Source organism: Myotis myotis, unplaced genomic scaffold (assembly GCF_014108235.1).
Source record: "Myotis myotis isolate mMyoMyo1 unplaced genomic scaffold, mMyoMyo1.p scaffold_m19_p_2, whole genome shotgun sequence".
Taxonomy (NCBI): domain Eukaryota; kingdom Metazoa; phylum Chordata; class Mammalia; order Chiroptera; family Vespertilionidae; genus Myotis; species Myotis myotis.
Genome location: NW_023416324.1, coordinates 184,763,543 through 184,782,253, shown reverse-complemented (window position 1 = coordinate 184,782,253; position 18,711 = coordinate 184,763,543). Strand labels below are relative to the sequence as shown.

Here is an 18,711-nt window from a genome sequence, read left to right as displayed (position 1 = left end):
TTCTCCCTTTTTTCTCACCTGTAAAATGAGGATAACAATTGTAATAGTTTCAGAGTGTTGCTGGGGAGGATTAAATATGTTAATATATGTGAAATGCTTTGAATACTTCCTGGCATGTAGTTAAGCACTCTTTAAGTATTTTCTGTTATTTACCCAAGGATAAAAGGAAAAATCTTACAAGCTTCCAGACAGAATGAATACGTTATCTGTAAAGGTGGCTGGGGGTAAAGAAATAGGCCGGCAGTGGGGGTAAATTCAACTTTGCAACATTAGAAGGCAGAAAGTAGTGGAATGCATTTTCAAATTTAAAGTCCCATGACCAGTTGCTATGAATTTCACATGTCAGAATAAAAGATATTATTAAATATATGTGAAATATACTCCCTGCCACATAGTAAGCATTCTGCAAGAGTTTTCTGCTGTTGCATAGGGGCATGATCTGAGGCTTCTAATCTACCACCCTAGATTGTAACTATCTTCCACTTGCATTCCACACGCGCCATCCACACACTCCTTCTTCCTGGCACATCCCCTCCTTTGTACTTGCCCACCTACATTTCAATTATCCCCTCCCCAGGAAGCCAGGACGGGTCTCACATTCTATCTAAATTAATGGATTTTGCCAGGTTTGTGTTAGATAGCCACAGATTTCTATTTAGGAGAGCAGGAAAAAAACCAATATATTTGGCCTACTCAAAATTTAAGGAAATGTAAGAGTCCTGGAAAATATCCAAAGGAGAAAAGATTTACCTGCTTTATGAGGAAATCTCCTGGCTTCTATTTAATTTTTAAACTCCTAACTGCATCAAAAAGGATCTCATACAATTGAAGAGTTCATATTTTGTGATTTGAATTATTTTTCTAGTAGTTCCCCATTCATTGATTCGATTGGCATTATTCCTTCAAAAACCGAATTATCTCACTATTGCTAAATTTGAGATTATTTACAAAAACAACAATTAAAAATTTCTGCAATTTAGGTTTTTGGTTTTTTTAGAAGAGGAGAAAAGGGTTAAAAAATTTATCTAAAGCACATTTGTCAAGAAATTAATGTTTGAATTTTTTTTACATAATAATTTAAGGGAAAAAGTAATTCTTATGTTTTTGATTCATTCATGCTTGTACCATCAAATTGTTATGTTTCTAAAAGCCATTTGATGTTTCACTAGCTTTCCTTTAAATCTTTTAATGTCTCTTTTTTCCTTCACTCAAGACTTTTTGCTCTTTTTGTTGGTTTTATCAATTGACTGTATGCCTTATACTTAACCCATAGTTATCTAATTGAGCTACTGCTTGAACAGGCCCACTCTTACCTCAAGGTCCTTGTACTAATGCTTTCCTCTGCCTGGGACACTCCTTCTTAGATATTTTTATGGTTAGCTTCTTTGTTTCCTTTATCTAAAAGTCACCTTTTCAATGAGGCCTACCCTGACCACCCTGTTTAAAATTAGAAAAATGAAATTTAATCTGTGACAACGTTACCATTGTTAAGTAGCTGGTTATGAATATTAATAATAGGAAAGGAGCAAAGGGAAGGCCAGACACTATAAGCATGCTCATCTGGGCAGCTTCACCAGGAAGCTGCAACTTTATCTTCTTCAGGGAACCACCTGCCCATTTCCTGCAGAACACTGGGGGAAGGGGCCCAAGAAAGGGGAAGGTCAGTGCATGCCCAGTGAAGTCAGGTGACATAGGGAAGGTGCTTGTCTGTCAGTCTAACCTGGAAACAAAGACCATTGGCTAGGAGAGTGGACCCTAATGCAAGCCCCACAAAAATTTGGGAATACATAATACTGAGACAAAGGAATTCTCTCTCTCTTGTTCACAGCTCTTGCTTTGCTTCTGCTTCCTTGCACTTGCCCACGCTTTCTCCATAGTCATAGGGCCCTAGAAACCACATGGCCCATGGGCCAGCCAGACCCATGTGCAATGGACTGCAGCTGGGAACACAAGCTAAGTGAGCTGAACTGTACTGTGCTTTAATATGGAACAGAGGCTCTGGACAGTGGCTTTAATCCCAGCTCCGCTGAAGAGGAAATGGGACTTTTTCTTGGTGGGATGGGGAGAGATGGGACCTTGGAAACTCAGGGGTTTAATTCCACATAAATGAAACTCTGCACATTACCTCATCCTCCCGTGGGGGCATCCGGAAATTCTTATTTCAGCGGCACACCAAGAAGCCCACTTCCACTGGCAACTGGTGGGGACACAGGATACCCCACCCAATAACAACACACACAAGTAATTGTGTAAATCAGCACAAAAGCAACTTAGTCAAGTAAAACTTAAACTAAAATAAGAAATGTTAGAGCAAGCATGTCAAACTTGAGGCCCGTGGGCCACATGCCTCATTTATTTGACCAGTGCTAGCCTTTGAGTTTGACATGCTTGCATTAGAGGGACCTTGAAGTTCTTCTAGTTCTAATTTCTCATTTTACAGATGACGCCTGGAGAGGTTAAGTAGCTTTCCTCAGATCAGACAACCAGTTAAATTCAGAAATAGTTGTATCTAACAGACATCTCACACGCAACAGGCCCCAAACTCCTGTTGTTCCCTTAATCCTGCTTCTCCCACAGTCATTCCTGTCTCACTTGATGACAGCATCATCCTTCCAGTTGCTCAGGCCACACACCTTGGAATCATTGTAATATCTCTCTTTCTTTTATACCCATACCTAACTATGGGGGTGCGTTCTCTCTTCCCGCGACCAGCGCCGAAAGAGAGAATGCGGGGGTTCATGAAATCTTGAGTAGAATGCAACAAGGGTTAAGGAAAAACAAACAAACAAACAAAAAAAAACAACAACAACAAAAACAAGACAGAGACAGAAATAGAGGAAAAAGCTGGGCCTGGGTGTGGCATCTGCCCTCTGATAGATGAACGGAATGCACCCCCCCCCCCCCACACACACACCAGTGGGATCTTTATTTATACTCGAAGTGACAGGAAGTTACATCACATCTGGGTGGGCCTTGAGTTCCCAGTGACATAATGGGATCCACTCCCTTAGCACCTGGGCTGGAAAAGGTCAGACTGAGTGGCATCCTTGCCTCTTGGCTAGGACTGCCCCGAGGGTGTGGCTCTGCCTGCGCCCTGGGTTCACCTGACAATATTTTTAAGAAGCATGCCCATGTGTCTTGCTAGGGGCCCTCCACACCTAACCTGTCAATAAATCCTGTTTGATCTATCTTCAAAATGGATACAAAAACCTAGCACATTCTATCACCTCTACATCTACCACCCCAGTCCAAGCTGCCATTATCTCTCTTATAGGTTATTGCAATGGTCTCCTAACATGTTCCCTGTTTCTGTTCTTGCCTCCCCTGGACTATTCTCAAGCAGAGCGACCCCTTTAAACCTAAGTCAGTTCATTTTATTTTTCTGCTCTGCTCCAAATCCTGTAATAGCTTCCCATCTCACTCAGGTGGTACCTACAGAACCCTCCACCATTTGATCTCCCATTCCCCCAAACCTTATCTTCTATTCCTCTAACCTTGTTTGCCTCACTGTAAATATGGTGATCGCCTTCGTATTCTCTGAACAAGCCAGGCATGTTCCCATGTTACGGTCTTTCACTAGCTTTCTCCTCTGTATCCAATGCTCTTCCTCTTGCTGGTCTCAGGATTCACTTCACCTTTTTTTTTCAAAAAGAAATTTTCTCAATGAGTCTATATCAGTGGTTCTCAACCTTCCTAATGCCGCGACCCTTTAATACAGTTCCTCAAGTTGTGGTGACCCCCAATTTCATTGTTACAAACTGAACATAATTAAAGCATAGTGATTAATCACAAAAACAATATGTAATTATATATGCATTTTCCGATGGTCTTAGGCAACCCCTGTGAAAGGGTCGTTCGATCCCCGAAGGGGTCGCGACCCACAGGTTGAGAACCGCTGGTCTATATCAACCTTGTTGAAAATTGCATACTCTCCTTTGCTACCCCAGTAACACTGATCTTTCTTACCTTGTTCTAGTTTTCTTTTTCTTTTGGAATGTATCACCTTCGAATATGTATATCATTTACTTATTCATTGTGTTTATCATGTATTGTCTGCCTTCTCCCTCTTATAATGTAAGCTCCACGAGGCAAGGACCTTTGTCTGTTATGTCATCATATCCCTGGCATCTAGAATGGTTCCTGGCACAAAGTAAGCATTCAATCAATCAATAACTATCTATTGCAAAAAAGAAAGAGAGAGAAAGAGAGGGAGAGAGCGCGCGCACGCCCATAGATCTCCTGTTCTCTAGATGTATGGTTACGGAAATACCTTATGTTGCCTACACCAAGTAGACACAACTAACTTCACTGAAACAAATCTTAGCAAGTTGAAAACAAGGTAGACCTTAAGAAAAAGCAGGAGTTAGGTAATACTTGTTCTTCATGTCCCCTTTTCTATGCCTCTTCTTCATAAGGCAAAACTCCAACTCTGAATCTCTTATTCCATTTGGAATTTTTTCTGGCATAGCTCTTTAATGACCTGAAATCATACAAATGTTCTCACTACAGTCTTATTTCTCATGTGCTGCACTTCTGTAGGTTATTTGCATTTTAAGAGAAAACAGTAAAAAGAGGGCAATACTTAGCCTGAAGCAGTGAGTCCTTATTGGTGAAATTCCAGGCAGTATGGTATGTGGATGATGAGAGAAATCTCAGTTGTCCAAAATAAGTATCTATTTACTCTGGGTAAAATGAGACCATTAGTATAGATTTGCCAAAATACTTTTTAAGTAGATGTAAACTAAACTGAAGGAAAATTACAGAAGAATTGCAAAATGAAAATTACTTCTGAACCCAGATATGGCAAGAATAATGATCTGGTTTAGAAGGATATACTTGGCAAAAGGTTTGTGAAATTTAATAAAGCATGTTTTTAAATATACTTCTAATATGACAAAAGATAAAATTACATAAAAGAAATGGAGATGTGAATATAGAAGGAGAAGGGGTTGAAGCAAAGTATAGATGTATAAAGAGACAAAAACTAAGACCACTGATAAACCAGAAATTAAATCAATTTTTCATATTCTTTAGGCAAAATAATATCTATTGTGTTTTTTAAAGAGGGTAGTGATGCTGATTCTGTTTTATTTAATCTTAATTGTTGAAAGTATTACAGATATTCCCCCCCCCCCATCCTATTCCTTCTCACCTGTACATTGCAAAACATCATGAAAGACAAGGTCAACCCAGTAATACAGACATATAAGACATAGAAAAGACCAAAGTGGTGCAAATGTCTTAAAAAAAAATAGATTTGGCTTTGAGTATGACATCAGGAAAGAAAATGAGTTTATTGATTTAAATATGAGGAAAAAAATGCTTTGGAATTGTTTAGCAGGTTTGATTAAGTTTAATTCTAAGAATAAACATAATACAATGAGATCCCATTTGTGTAAAAATAAGTTACATATTATATATTTTTGCATCCACAGAAAATTTCTGGAACCTTACACAAAAAATCTATATGGCTCTTTTTGAGGAAAAGACATGACAGTTTGGGTCAGGCATAGATAAGAAAAACTTTACATTCTATATGCTTCTATTTGTATGTGTTATTTTGAGGATGTGCTATTATACAGGAAAAAATTAACAATTTTGAAGGTCTATTTAATAAAAATGTTAAGACTATATATATATATAAGTAAGTGTTGGTAGTACTACAAATCATACTTAATAATTATGAACAGTATTCCCCTTAGTTATGTAACTTTTAATACTGAATTTAAAATTTACATTTGAATTGAGTACAATAGTCACAATGTCAAATGAATAAATGCTAACAGTCCTTAGAGTGGTACACAGATTCAACTCATTTTCATTTCTAATGACTTTAAACCAAGATGATAGAAAGGCAATCGTTTTTTGTTTATGGAGGGTAGAAAAGTCGGAGAACATGTAGCATTAGATACCTAGGTCAAGGCAGGAGAGCCTGGAGAAGCAGGTTGTAGATGGATGCAGTAAATGCGGGGGTTTCATTACCCCACAATACAGGCATGTTTGTGACTATGAAAGTATTAATTTGTTCAGTGTGTATATAATATCCCACGATTTTTGCAACCTGTGTTGTTATTCTTTTTTTTTTTTTTTTTTTTTTTTTTTTTTTAGTATATCTAAATCCTCGGCAGATGGAAACACTCCCACCATTAGCTAGGTTCCACCATCAGATGGTACAAGTTTGAAGAAAAGCCTGAACTAAGGGTCTGGAGCTGTACCACTCATTAGCTAGTGGAGGAATCACTGCATTAAAAGGTTCCCCATCCTGACTCCCTTTTCATCATTTGGTCATGATGTGAACACCATTGTAAAAATAATGAACACACCGGCTTTCCTTTCTCCCTGCTTCTACGGAGAACTTTCATCGAAGGATGTTGCCACTTGGTGAGAAGGTTTTTAGGGGGTGACCCACAGTTCCTGCTCCCCCTTAGCTATGGCTGTTGTGCTTGAACCTCTCTCAACCTCTGAGAGGCCTTGATTGGGAGTCAGAAACCATTTATTTCTGTGGAGTGCTGAGAGGAGCCTGATTGCAGTAAATTGAGGATGAGGATTGATTGTGATCCGAGAGACTGTGGTTCTGAAGCACATTTTTTGGTCTAAGAACAAAATATGTCCTCTTTAAAATGAGAAAAAAATAATCAGAAAAAAACTTTAGCCTGGCTCTTCCCATGGAAAATGTTCCTGTATTGTAACAATAAAAGATTTATTGCAGGCCCTTTTTTAACATTCTCTCTATCATGCTCACTTCACAGCTTTCCTTTGCTTATCTATTACTGGAACATTGATCCCATCCTCTCTAGTTACCTAACATCCATTCTTCTGCTTCTGGGAATATTTCACCAAATTTTGTCTGAGAAGCTTCCTCCTCTGTTGTTTGTCACTGGTTTGTGTGGGATTGACTTTACTCTGAGCTCTAAGGTAGACCCAGATTGGTTCCCCTTTGCCCACGTCACCACGATTGGTTTGAGGATTGACACATAACCAAATCAGAGCCAGTGAGGTGCTAGGGTACATTTATTAGGATTAATATCCAAAAGGTATAAGAAACTCATACAACTCAATAGCAAAAAAAAAACAAAACCCAAATAATCTGATTGAAAAATGGGTACAGGAACTGAATAGGTATTTTTCCAAAGAATACATACAGATAGGGAATAGGTACATGAATGGGTGCTCAATATCACTAATCATCAGGGAAGTGCAAATCAAAACCATAATGAGCCCTGGCTGGTGTGGCTCAGTTGGTTGGAATGTTGTCCTGTGCAATGGAAGGTCAACAGTTCAATCCTGCCCAGTGCACATACCTAGGTTGTGAGTTAGATCTCTGGTTGGGGTGTGTACAGGAGGCAAACGATGAATGTTTCTCTCCCCACCCCCCACCCCTCTCTCTCAAAGAAATATCACCTCACACCTGTTAGAATGGCTATTATAAAAAAAGAAAGAGAGAGAGAGAGATGAGTGTTGTCGAGGATATGGAGAAAAGAGAACCTTTGGGGGGGAATGTAAATTGGTAGAGTCACTGTGGAAAACAGTACTGAGTTTCCTCAAAAAATAAAAAATAGAACTACCTTATGATCCAGCAATCCCACTTTTGGGTATATATCCAAAAGAAACAAAATCAAGATCTCAGAGAGGTATTTGCACTCACGTTATTCGCAATTGCCAAGATATGGAAACAATCTAAATAAGTGGCTGTCTACAGGTGAATGGATACAGAAATGTACGACACACACACAATGGAATATTACTCAGCCATGGAAAAGAAGGAAATTTGGCCATTTTTGACAATGTGGATGGACCTTAAGGGCATTATGTTATGGTAAGTAAAATAAGTCAGATAGGGAAAGACAAATATTGAATGATATCACTTGTATGTGGAATCTAAAAAACCAAATTCATGGAAACAGAGTGTATGATTTAAAAACCATGAGATACTGGGAGACAAGGACCCTCTATTTGATGATCAATATAACAGTTTGTCCAGAGAGAGGGAGAAATGAGTCTGTCTGAGGTAGTGCTGGCCTTATGAGGTGGCCAGGGTGGGCTCAGCACAGATGAAGGTGCCATATTAGCTGCTCTGCCTGGGTTAACAAGTTACTGAAGCAAGCTGAAAAAACTTACTCCTAAACTCTAAAAAGAACTGGGAAAAGTACCAGGGGAATGAGAAGTCAATAATGATGGCTGCCAGAGTCAGAGAAATGTTAATGTGATCAAAATTTAACCCCCTGGCTAGTGATACTCACAAATTACATGTGAAATACCAAAAAGCATGCTTTCAGGAACTAAAAGAAATAATGTGGTAACTACACAAAAGATGAGAAACAATTTCAAGTATAACATTGAACCCTTCAGAAGCTGAATAGACCCAATTGCCTCTGTAGTAAATTTACTTTCTTTTTTCAATTCATTGCTCTTTGGTCAAGTCTCAGAATCTTTTCTTGACTAAAATGGTTTATATCTGAGGTATGTAGCTGGAGCTAAAGACATTCTTTACTTTATTTCTCTGTGAAGAACATACACACACACACACACACACACACACACACACTACACTACACTACACATATCTGGTACACACACGTATGTCTTTTTATCCACGTACAATTTTAAATTTGTTTTAGGAAGACATTATTTTAGCACACGTGTTGTGAAGAGACCCAGATATAATACTGAGGTCTTGACTTATAGGAAGAAAAAATGTCCATAGGAGTGTATCAGATATGAGAGTCAGCAAGAGTGGTAAAAACGAGTATCTAGAAAGTCAGACCCAACCTGCTTCCTTAGAGTTGTATGGTCCAGGGAAAATCAGGTGATGAACAGATTTATAACTTTTGAAATAACTTTGCCTCAAATTTTCCTCCAATTAGAGAAAGATTGCTAGTGGTAGTCCTTGGCCTTGTATTGTTTTATCAGTGACTTGGATGGCAATATGGAAAGCATGCTTGTTATACTTACCAATGTCACAAAGCTGGGAAAGGTTGTTTGATGATAGACTCAATGTCCAGAAAGTTATAGGTAGACTGTGAAATGTGATAATGAAACTTATAAATAAAATTTAATAAAATTAAATATTCAACCAGTAAACATTAAAGTCAGTTAAGATGAAATCAAGTGCATTCCTAATGTATGCCCAGCGTAACAACTTTTCATCGAAGAAGCATGAATTAATAGGATGAGGAGGCTGATAAAAAACTAGTACAATATCAAACTGTAATAACTCAAGCCTTTTGTCCAAATTGAAGCAGGAAGGGGTACTAACTACACTGCGTGGTTGTATTCTGGTCATACCTGAAATATTGTTGAATAAATAGGCCCAAAGGTGGTGGAAGAAAAGGATGGAGAGAGATCTGAAAGCCATGTGAGTAGATGTAGACTCAACATGTTAGAGACTTTTCCCAGGAAAAGAGAGACTTTTTTCAGGAAAAGAGAATCTTGAGGGAGCATATGACAAGTCTGGTCAATTCATTGGAAGGGGAGTCATGTGGAAGGTAACTGTTGTTGTTTTGTCTGCCTCCAGAGGGCAAAAACAGGACCAGTGGGGTTAAAATGCAAGGTGGTGCCTTTCAGAAGACTGGGTTTAGAGTTGCTGAGAATAGGTTGTCTTGGCCAGATGCTTTTTTGCCTATTGCTGGTGGTGTTCAGGTTGGGGCTGGGTGTTTAGCAGTCATGGACATGGGAGCAAAGGTTCTGCTTTGGGAGGAAGAGCAGGCTGAAAACCTTTAGTTCTATATCAACCCTGTGATTTGATTAGCCCTGACAGTCATTCACCTCCTACCTGAATATTTTGATAAATGTGGGACAGATATTCTTGCTTAAAATCACTTAAACACGTATGTATTGAGCTGCAATTTGCCGTTGTCTTGCTTTGAATGAACAATAGGGAAAAAAGGTGAAACTACAGCAGTGAGTGGTTGAATTGTTCTGGAGAAATGTGTTTAACTGAAGTTGCAATGTTGCTTTTAGATCATATTATTGATTGAGATGGCTGTCCTTTACTCTAGTTTGTACTCCAGTAAAGTCTGAGCACTCTTCAAAACAGGATTAATTGGATTTTTGTCAATGTTCATTTTGAAGGCCGTATCAGATCTGGCTCAAGACTTTGGAACAAAAAGTAGATGCAAAGAGTTAATGCCCTCTATCTAAGGTTAAGATTGGGTTTCAAGATTAGAGGCAAGACTGAGCCTGCCTTTGAGAATCTAGCAACGCCAGCAATCAGCAGAGGAAGGATACTGAGATTGAGAGCCTCGCTGGGTCTTCTATATATTACATAGCACGAGTCACAGTGATCTTTGAGAAAGAGGTTTAAATTGAAAATGTTTATACTTACATAAGTATTCAGAGGTTTAATGGTTTGAGACCTTTTCAATGCTACTTTAGAAATTTATGATTTCCATTGTGTTAAATTTGCATTTTGTTGTTGTTTAATGCAAGTTATTTGAGATCCAGAAGTATGACTTCAAATCTTTTTTTTTAAATATATATACAATTCTGTTTACATTGTATAGGCCAGTGGTTGGCAAACTGCGGCCCCTTGAGTGTGGCTCTTCCACAAAATACCACGTGCAGGCGTGCATGTAGAGTGTGACTGAAACCTTGTGGCCACACTCAAGGGGCCAAAGACCGCATGTGGCTCGCGAGCCACAGTTTGCCGATCACTGGTATAGGCAATGAAAGGGTTTGATGTCTGTATATTTTGTTATAGGCCTTAACTTTCAGGCATCTTCATTTGGGTGTTAATTTGTGTATTTGAGCAAATCCTAAACTGCTTTTGAAGCAAAGTATATGTTATGACTATGGATCAATAATTTGGGACTTAGGGTAGCAGGTGACTTGAGGTGTCAAAACTAGATAATTCTATAAAATAAAGAGCTAATATGCAAATGGCTGTCACGCTCTCACACCATCATGCTGTAACGGCTGACACTCAACACTGGGGGGAGAGGGATGGGAAACAGCCAGGCTGTGATCCAGGAGAGGGGCAAGCCACCTACCCTGCAGTCCCAGACGGCAGCGGCTGTGGACCTGGCAAAGCTACCTGCCCACAGTCCCCTGTGACTGCAGCTGGCCTGGGCACAGCTTGGGTCCTGGGTGCCTGCGGTCAGCCAGAGGGAGGGAATCCTTGGTCCCGTGTCTGGGGCAAGGCAGAGGCGGTTAGGGGCAATCGGGCCAGCAGGGGAGCAGTTAGGGACAATCAAGCAGGCAGGCAGAGGTGGTTAGAGGCGATCAGGCAGGCAGGCAGAGGAGTTAGGAACCAGCGGTCCTGGATTGCGAGAGGCAGTCGGACATACTTTGAGGGGTCCCGGATTGGAGAGAGTGCAGGCTGGGCTGAGAGACCCCCCTCTCTCTCCTCCCCTCCCCCGTGTACAAATTTCGTGCACTGGGCCTCTAGTAATATAATAATATTCATTGCCTTGGGTTGAGGCTCCTCTTCCCATTTCCAGAACAATCATTTTGGTCCAACTCTTCTCTTTTCCCAAGGAGTATCAGAGAGCATGACCCTCTGACACACTTGGTTCTACATCTGGCTGCTAGAATAATCAACCTTGAAACCTATTTCAATCACTTGATGCTTCTCTAACACCTGCCCCTATAACTCCCCTATTCCACCCTGTGTTTTCTCACTGTATTATCTATCCTATTACTGCCCTCCAGGAAATACATCATTCATTCATTCACTCAAGACGAAACCAATATTTATTTATTGAGAATCAGGTGCTGGAGGTTTTTAATCCTCACAACAACCGTAGTAGAAAGGCAATTTTGGCATTTAATAAATAAGAACACCCAGGCTCAGAAAACTTCAATACTTGCTCAACATCACTGGCTTTTGTCTGATTATAATATCCATGTTCTTTCTATTACAACATACTTCCTCTCATTTTGCAAACATCTATAAAGGGTTTTTATTCTGTGCCAAAGCTGGTGTTAGGTGGTAGGTTAAGAAGACAAATGAAACACTGATAAAATGTATATGAACATTTAAAATTTAATATTTTTAAGGCATGTTTTTATCTCCACCTCCTTTGCCAAACCTATCATTCAACACTTGAATTCAACCTACCATTCTCTAAAGTTTGCCCAATTTATCTTGTCTTTTAGATACTTCCACATACTTTACAATTTATTCAACAAACATTTATATTGGGGTACTATATTCAAAGCACAATGCTAGGTTGATATAAAAATGGACAAGACCCAGTCAAATGGAAGAAATAAACAATAACTTCAGGACATGTGAGGACTAAAAACAATTATTGTGGGGTTGTGGGGGGAAAAAGCTATGAGACTGAGGGAAGGAAGTGATTTTAGTTGGAGCTCAAAGATGAATAAATGATCTTAAAATAGGGTAGAGGAATAAATATGCTTTTGGCAGAGTGAAACCATGTACAAAGGGACAGAGGTGTGCTTGAAAGTCACACCAATTCAGCTGGGGGCGGGGGCGTGGCTCAGGAGTTGGGGAACCACCGCTTTTGTTTTTTTTTCTTTCTTACACAAGACTATGACTTAGGCTTGGAACCATGTTTTAGAAAGATGGCTTCAAGAGCCCCTTTGGGATCATTTGGAAAAAGAAGTCATTTAGGAGGGAGAGCATCACTTACCTGGATTCATCATATTCTTTCACATCTCCAAAAAAGAATTGCAAATTCCACAAGGAAAAGAACTATTTCTCCATGTTCTTTTATGTTCCTTGGGCTTTAATATGGTACTATGCATTATAATTTTATCTGATAAATCATTATTATTATTATTTTTTAGGTCAATGAAAGTAATACATTACCTCTGGTACTGAGTACGGCTGTGTAGCTGAATAGTTGAGGCTGAATGTAATGATTCAGATAGACATGGGGAGGTAAGGGGAGGAAAGGGGCCTCTTTGGGACAACTTTTGTCTGATTACCTGGAAAATTTGAGCGGTGAAACGGGATGCAGTCGATGAAGCCTTTTGAGACTGTACAACAGGATACATTATATTTGATTTAATTAATACAAACCTGATAGTTTCTAATGAGTCCTGTTGTGGCCTATGCATTATGCTATGTTTGATAATACAGAAATACAGATATGAGTAAGGAACAGTCTCTGCCCTGTGAGCGCACACTGGTTCCTGAAAAGAGGAAATAGACATTTTAACCGTGATATAATACAATCTGTTTACGCTCTGTTAGCCTGTGAACAAAGTGCTGCGGGAAATAGAGAAGGGAGTGACATAATAGCTCACAAGATTTTTGTCGGGATTTAAAAAAAATTAATATATGTGTAAAAATGTCATACTAGTAGAGTCTTAGCTCCAATTATTACTCAGCATACACTACCTTCGTATTGGTATTGGGCGATTTTTTTGCAGAACGTGCAGCCCTCACCTTTAAGGGGTTGCTCGTTCCCCTAAGCCTCCGACTTCTTTCGTCTGGCTGAACCCACGTGAGTTTTTGGCTCTTCACGCAGAGCCCGGTGTCAAAGACCTGCAGGCTCCCACAGTCCAGCGCCTCTGAGATCGCGGCGGCGGCTCTACTCGGGAGTTTACGGTCGTGGGCGGGGCCCGCCCCCCCATGTGGTCCCGACATCATTTGACATGGCGGAATCCCTCCTCAAACCCTCCTGGTAGTTATTGGAGCGGCGGCGGCGGCCGGAGTAGGAGGAGGAGGAGGCGAGCGGCGGCGGCGGCGGCGGCGGCGGGAGCGGAGAAGGGGGCGGCGGCGATCCTCGGGGCTGCCGGCTGGGAAGGCGCGGGCGAACCGGTGTCTGGCGCGCCCGGAGCCCCGCTTTTCAGCCCGAGGGAAGGTAAGGCGTGCGGGCGCGGGAGGCTGGAGGGGACCCGCACCCCGCACCCCGCCGCTGGTCCCCGCGCCCTGGAAAGCCCCGCCGGACGCCGGGTCCACCGAAGTGCGTTCCCGTCCGGGAGCGCTCGGGGCGCGCCGGGCTTCCCGGGGCAAACTTGGCGCCACAGTGCGGGGCGCCCCGCGCTCGCCGGGACACCCCGGGAGCTCGGGGTCGGGGGAGGGTCGGCCTCCGCTAGGGGCCGCGTCTGGTTCCCGCCCGTCCCCTCCGCTGGCCGGGGCTTGGAGGGGGGAAAGAAACGGGTAGATTCTTCTTGATGAAAACACATACACACACACACACACACACACACAAATCTGGGCAGTGGCTCCGGGCTCTCCCTCCCCGCGCGCCCCTCCGCCCAGCCTCCCGGCAGATTTTGTCCGAGGAATCCGCTCCCCCTCCCGGAATCTCCGCGGCAGGAACGCGGCCGGGAGGGAGGGGGAGGACGGCGGGGAGGCCGAGGAATCTTCGACGTGTCACTTTCTGAGGCTGTAGATTTCCATATGGTGGAGGGAGGGGGGCGGGCGTGCGAACGGGGTTCCAAGTCGCGGCCCGCCTCTCCGCGCCGGGCCGGGGCGGGGGCGGGCCGGGGCCTGGGACCCGCGGCTGCGGGCGGGCGGGGGGGGAGTCCCGAGCCCGCGCCGGCCCCCCGCCCCCCGGCCCGGCCTCTCCGGGACACTCCCCGCCCCGCAGCTGGCCACCTCCGGGCGCGCCACGTCCTCCCTCCTGTCCTGCTCCCCCGGACTCCCCCCGGGCTGGGGGCGGTAACCGGCGGCCGCGGCGGGACTCGGCGAGCCAGGCGGCTGCCAGCTCGGGCGGGGGAGCGGGGCGCGGCGGGAAGGAGCGGGCGACCCGGTGTGTGGGCCAGCGCAGCTCCGGTCAGTCGGTCACCCCGAGGGGCGCCGGGTGGGGATGGGGCGGGCGGGAGGCATCCGCACCCCGAGGCGGCCGGGAGGGGCCGCGCGGGCCGTCGGGGGCCGGCGGCGGGGCGGGGGCGCGGCGGCGTGCGGAGGGCCTGTCACTCGGGGCGGCGTTGGGGGCCGCGGGCGGTGTCCGCGAACTTTAACAAAGGTCAGGTCCTGGCGCCCCGCGGGAGCCCGAGCCCCCGGGCCGGTGTCCGGGGAGACGGGGCCGGGCCGCCCGCCGCGCCGTGGGCCGGGCGCCCTCCTCCCGGGCGCGCAGCTGGAGCTGGGGCTTTGGAGTCGCCTGCCCTGCCATCCCCGACGGAGGCGAGCAGCGGCGTTTTATCCCAGCCGGTGCCTTTTGCGGACTTCCTTAAAAGTTACAACTCTTTCTTTTCTCTTCAGCCCAGCATTTTCTTGAAACAAAACTTGGACTTTGGCCAGGATGGGCCGGCCCTGGGGCCCTAAATCCACACATCTATCTCTCCATCCTTGTTGGTTTCTCGCCTCCCTCCCCTTCTTCCACCCAGGCTCAACCACTTTTTTTGGGGGGGGGAACAGGAGTCGTCTTTTGTTGGGTGGGCATCTCCTGATGGCTTGTCTGTTTATTTTTTAATGTGCAGTTAATTTGATCCCAATTTTCCCCAGTTTCCAGGCCCTGCTAGGGAAAGCAAGAGGAGAGGGAATAAGCCACTTTTTTTTTTTTTTTTCCTTCTTCTCTTTTTTTAAAGTATGGAGAAAGGTGGGGAGGCATGGTGGTGGTTATGGGCAGAGAGTCAGAGGGAGCAGACAGACCCGGAAGAAAAGGAATCTGCTCTGGAATAACACTTATTTTTGAGGCCTCCAGCCTTGGGCAGAAATACACCGCCTCGCTTCTGATGTCTGCTGCCTGAGATGCTCGTCACTTTTAAGCTAAGGCCCGACAACGCGGGTGGGGGGGGGGGGGGGGGAAGAGGTCTGCAGCCATAGCGGCCTGCGACCCTGGTTTTGTGTCTTGCGTGGGGGTCCGTGGTTTCCCCCTCTTTGGAAGCTGGCTCTGTGGACCTAGTATTCGGTGAATTTCCTGGCTCCCTGGGAGCAGCTGTTAGTAAGGGTAAAAGCTTTGGGCATGTTTGTGTCCCTGCAAGAGGACTTCACCCATGGGGCTGTTATAATTCCCACTTTGTTTAGACACGAGGGTCACCCACAAGCTGGCTATGCATGAGGCATAGCTGGTTTTAAAAAGTTATTAAAACTTGTACTTAAACTTGTATGTGCTTTGAAAAAGTGTTTTCGTTTAAATGCTTTTAAGAGAAAAAAAATTCATCTGTAAAGATAGTGTTCATTTAAAAGAGACGTTAAAACGGCAAGTTATCATCATGGAATAGGGGGTTGTAGCTTCTAATTACAGTATATACAATTTCAGAAAGATATTCCGGTAACCTTTTAAGACAGACTTTATAAATAGCTCACACCAGACCGTGGCTATATTGCAGAGCCAGTCTTCTGGGGTTTTGGGAAGAATGCTTGGGATCAGTTAGGAAGCTCTAAGAACCTAGGTAGTAGTTTCCTCAGTAGGAGTTTTGGCCCCTTTTGCTTAACACTTCATTTAACCTGGTGGAATTTGATAGCATCCTTAGAAGTTAACCGGAAGAACTTCCCCAGAGTTTTCAGTTTTAGGAAAATGAGGGCCAGGGAAGGGGAAGTGACTTGCTCAGGGTTACCATATTAAAGCCCAAGATAGGATTGTAATAATAGCTACTCTTTCTTGGATATAATGTGTACTAAGCACTGTGTGTTGTGCTTTAAGTTCTATCTCATTAAACTTCTAATAAGTCTTTCCCTTTAGATGATGTTATGGACATTTTATAGACAAAAGCATTGAGGTTCATAGAAATTAAATAACTTGCATAAGATCACATAGCTACCAATGGCATAATAGAATTTTCTTCGGTGATGGAAATGGTTCTGTATCTGTGCTATCCAGTATGGCACAGGAAGCTACTGGGCGTTGGAATGTGGCTAGTGGGGGCTGAGGAACTGCATTTGAAATTATTTACTTTTAATTATGTTAAACTGCTACTTGTGACTAGTCTTTACAATACCGGAGATAGCCTTATAGAATCTTTTGACTCCCAAACATTCACAATTAACTGCGTCCTATTGCTTTTTAGATCACCTACTTCAGTTTTCTTTTTTCCACAGCAGTAGGAGATGCTTAGATTCAGCTCTTAAATGGTACTTCAGTGCTAAGTCACCTGTAACTCAGTTTTGCTTTCACACTTTGAGTGGACCAAATAAGCCCGTTATTTGTTGTTACTTTAAATTTTTGCATGTCAGAGTGAAAACTGATGGACAGAAACTTTAAGTGACATTTTCTTGTTTGGTTGAAATGATTATTTATAGGAATTGCTGAAAATGCAGTCAGCTTGTTGGTTATATTAGTGTAATAAAGGAGTAGAAATAGGAGGCAATATGAAAAATCACTAATCGGGAGTTGAAAAAAAAAAAGACCCCTAATACCCATGTTTACTTGCTCATTTGGCAGTTCTTTTCAAATGACTTCATAAGTGTCAGATAAATAATATAGCCAAACCATCATTCAATTTTTGTTATGTAGCTGCAGAATGAAAGATTAAAATCATTGCTTTACTATCAAGGTCTAAAATCCAAATATAAAACACTATATTAGCCTACGAATTGGGAAGAATATGCTTAAGATTAAAACAAACAGCAAGAGAGATTCTTTTGGTGGCAAATGGTCAAATAGTTTTCTGATTAGAGGATTTAATTTAAATATAATGCATTTTAGAATTCATTTGGGAAAAGGATTTTCAACAACTTCCTAATTTTGTGAGAAATAGTGAAAATTCCAGCCACTGTTAAAGTAGGCATTCATTTATCTGGATTCCATAAATATCCAATAAGCCAGTACCTTTTTCTTTTCTTTTCTTTTCTTTTCTTTTCTTTTCTTTTCTTTTCTTTTCTTTTCTTTTCTTTTCTTTTCTTTTCTTTTCTTTCTTTTCTTTCCTTTTCTTTCCTTTTCCTTTCCTTTTCCTTTTCCTTTCCTTTCCTTCCTTCCTTCCTTCCTTCCTTCCTTCCTTCCTTCCTTCCTTCCTTCCTTCCTTCCTTCCTTCCTTCCTTCCTTCTTTCTTTCCTCTCTTTTTCTTTTTTCTTGCTACTACTTTCAAGAAAAGACAAGTGATTAATATTTTTTATAGGATTTTTAAAGCAGTAACTCCCAGTTTCAGTGTAAATGTACCTGAATCTGCTATAAATGTACCTCCCATAGTAATCGTACTGCCAAGGGATAAGTGCATTTCATAAGCCTGACCCTAGTATTATGCTCCTGAGGATCTGCACTAGTAAATCGCTTCCAATGTTCTGTGTTTTAGTGTCATGTGAATTGTGTGGTTCCAGCTCTTTGAAATTTATAAATTCAACTATAGATAAAGGAAGGCATCCATCAGCGAGACTTCAGATAGCTGAAACAGCCAGCTCGTACCCATTGCTGACCATAGGGAGCATGGTTATTTGCGAGGAACGAGGATGAGAGAAACAAGTTATAAATAGGATTATAGTGTTCTCATGAGTGTGAGAAATATAGGAAACTTGATTTAACTCATGATGTAGTGTTCCATTTGTAGGACATCAGTGTGCTTAATACAAATGAGAGATAGTAAATCTTAAAAGATAAAGATGCTGAAGTGATGGGCAAATATTAGAAATCATACCTCTCGCGAGGGCCACATCTGAGCATCAGTTGGAAATCAGACTATCTAGTCTGTCAGCCATTACTTTTTAGCTGTGTGCCCTTGATCAGCTTCTGAACCACTCTTAGTTTAATGTAAGGAGAAAACATCTTGCGTACAATTTCTCAGGTGGTTGTCACAATGGATTAATGAGTCAGTGTATTGAAAAGTGTTTGGTAAAGCCTTACACAAACTCCATAGTTCATTATGTTGTAAAGTTTAAAACAGCTGTTCCCAGTATTACTTTGTGTTTTCAGAGACCTC

General features: G+C 42.6%; 1 protein-coding gene and 1 long non-coding RNA gene across 10 annotated transcripts in view; one reads left to right on the top strand and one right to left on the bottom strand.

Annotated features, from left to right (window-relative positions):
- Positions 1–11,960: 11,960 nt before the first annotated feature.
- On the bottom strand, positions 11,961–13,492 carry LOC118677096. Its single transcript, XR_004974322.1, has 2 exons — positions 13,358–13,492; positions 11,961–13,101 (listed from the first exon to the last, which is right to left on the bottom strand). It is a non-coding gene; the product is annotated as an uncharacterized LOC118677096 (long non-coding RNA).
- A 150-nt stretch (positions 13,493–13,642) lies between these two features.
- Positions 13,643–18,711, top strand: part of FNDC3B (fibronectin type III domain containing 3B) — a 321,836-nt gene continuing 316,767 nt past the window's right edge. For 7 of the 9 annotated variants that reach the window (XM_036351879.1, XM_036351871.1, XM_036351875.1 and 4 more), the window contains exon 1: positions 13,643–13,775. The gene's annotated coding sequence lies outside the window, so the exon portion shown is untranslated. Of the gene's footprint in view, positions 13,776–14,554; positions 14,693–18,711 lie in introns of those variants that run through there. The other 2 variants (XM_036351876.1, XM_036351872.1) reach the window with 1 other exon arrangement.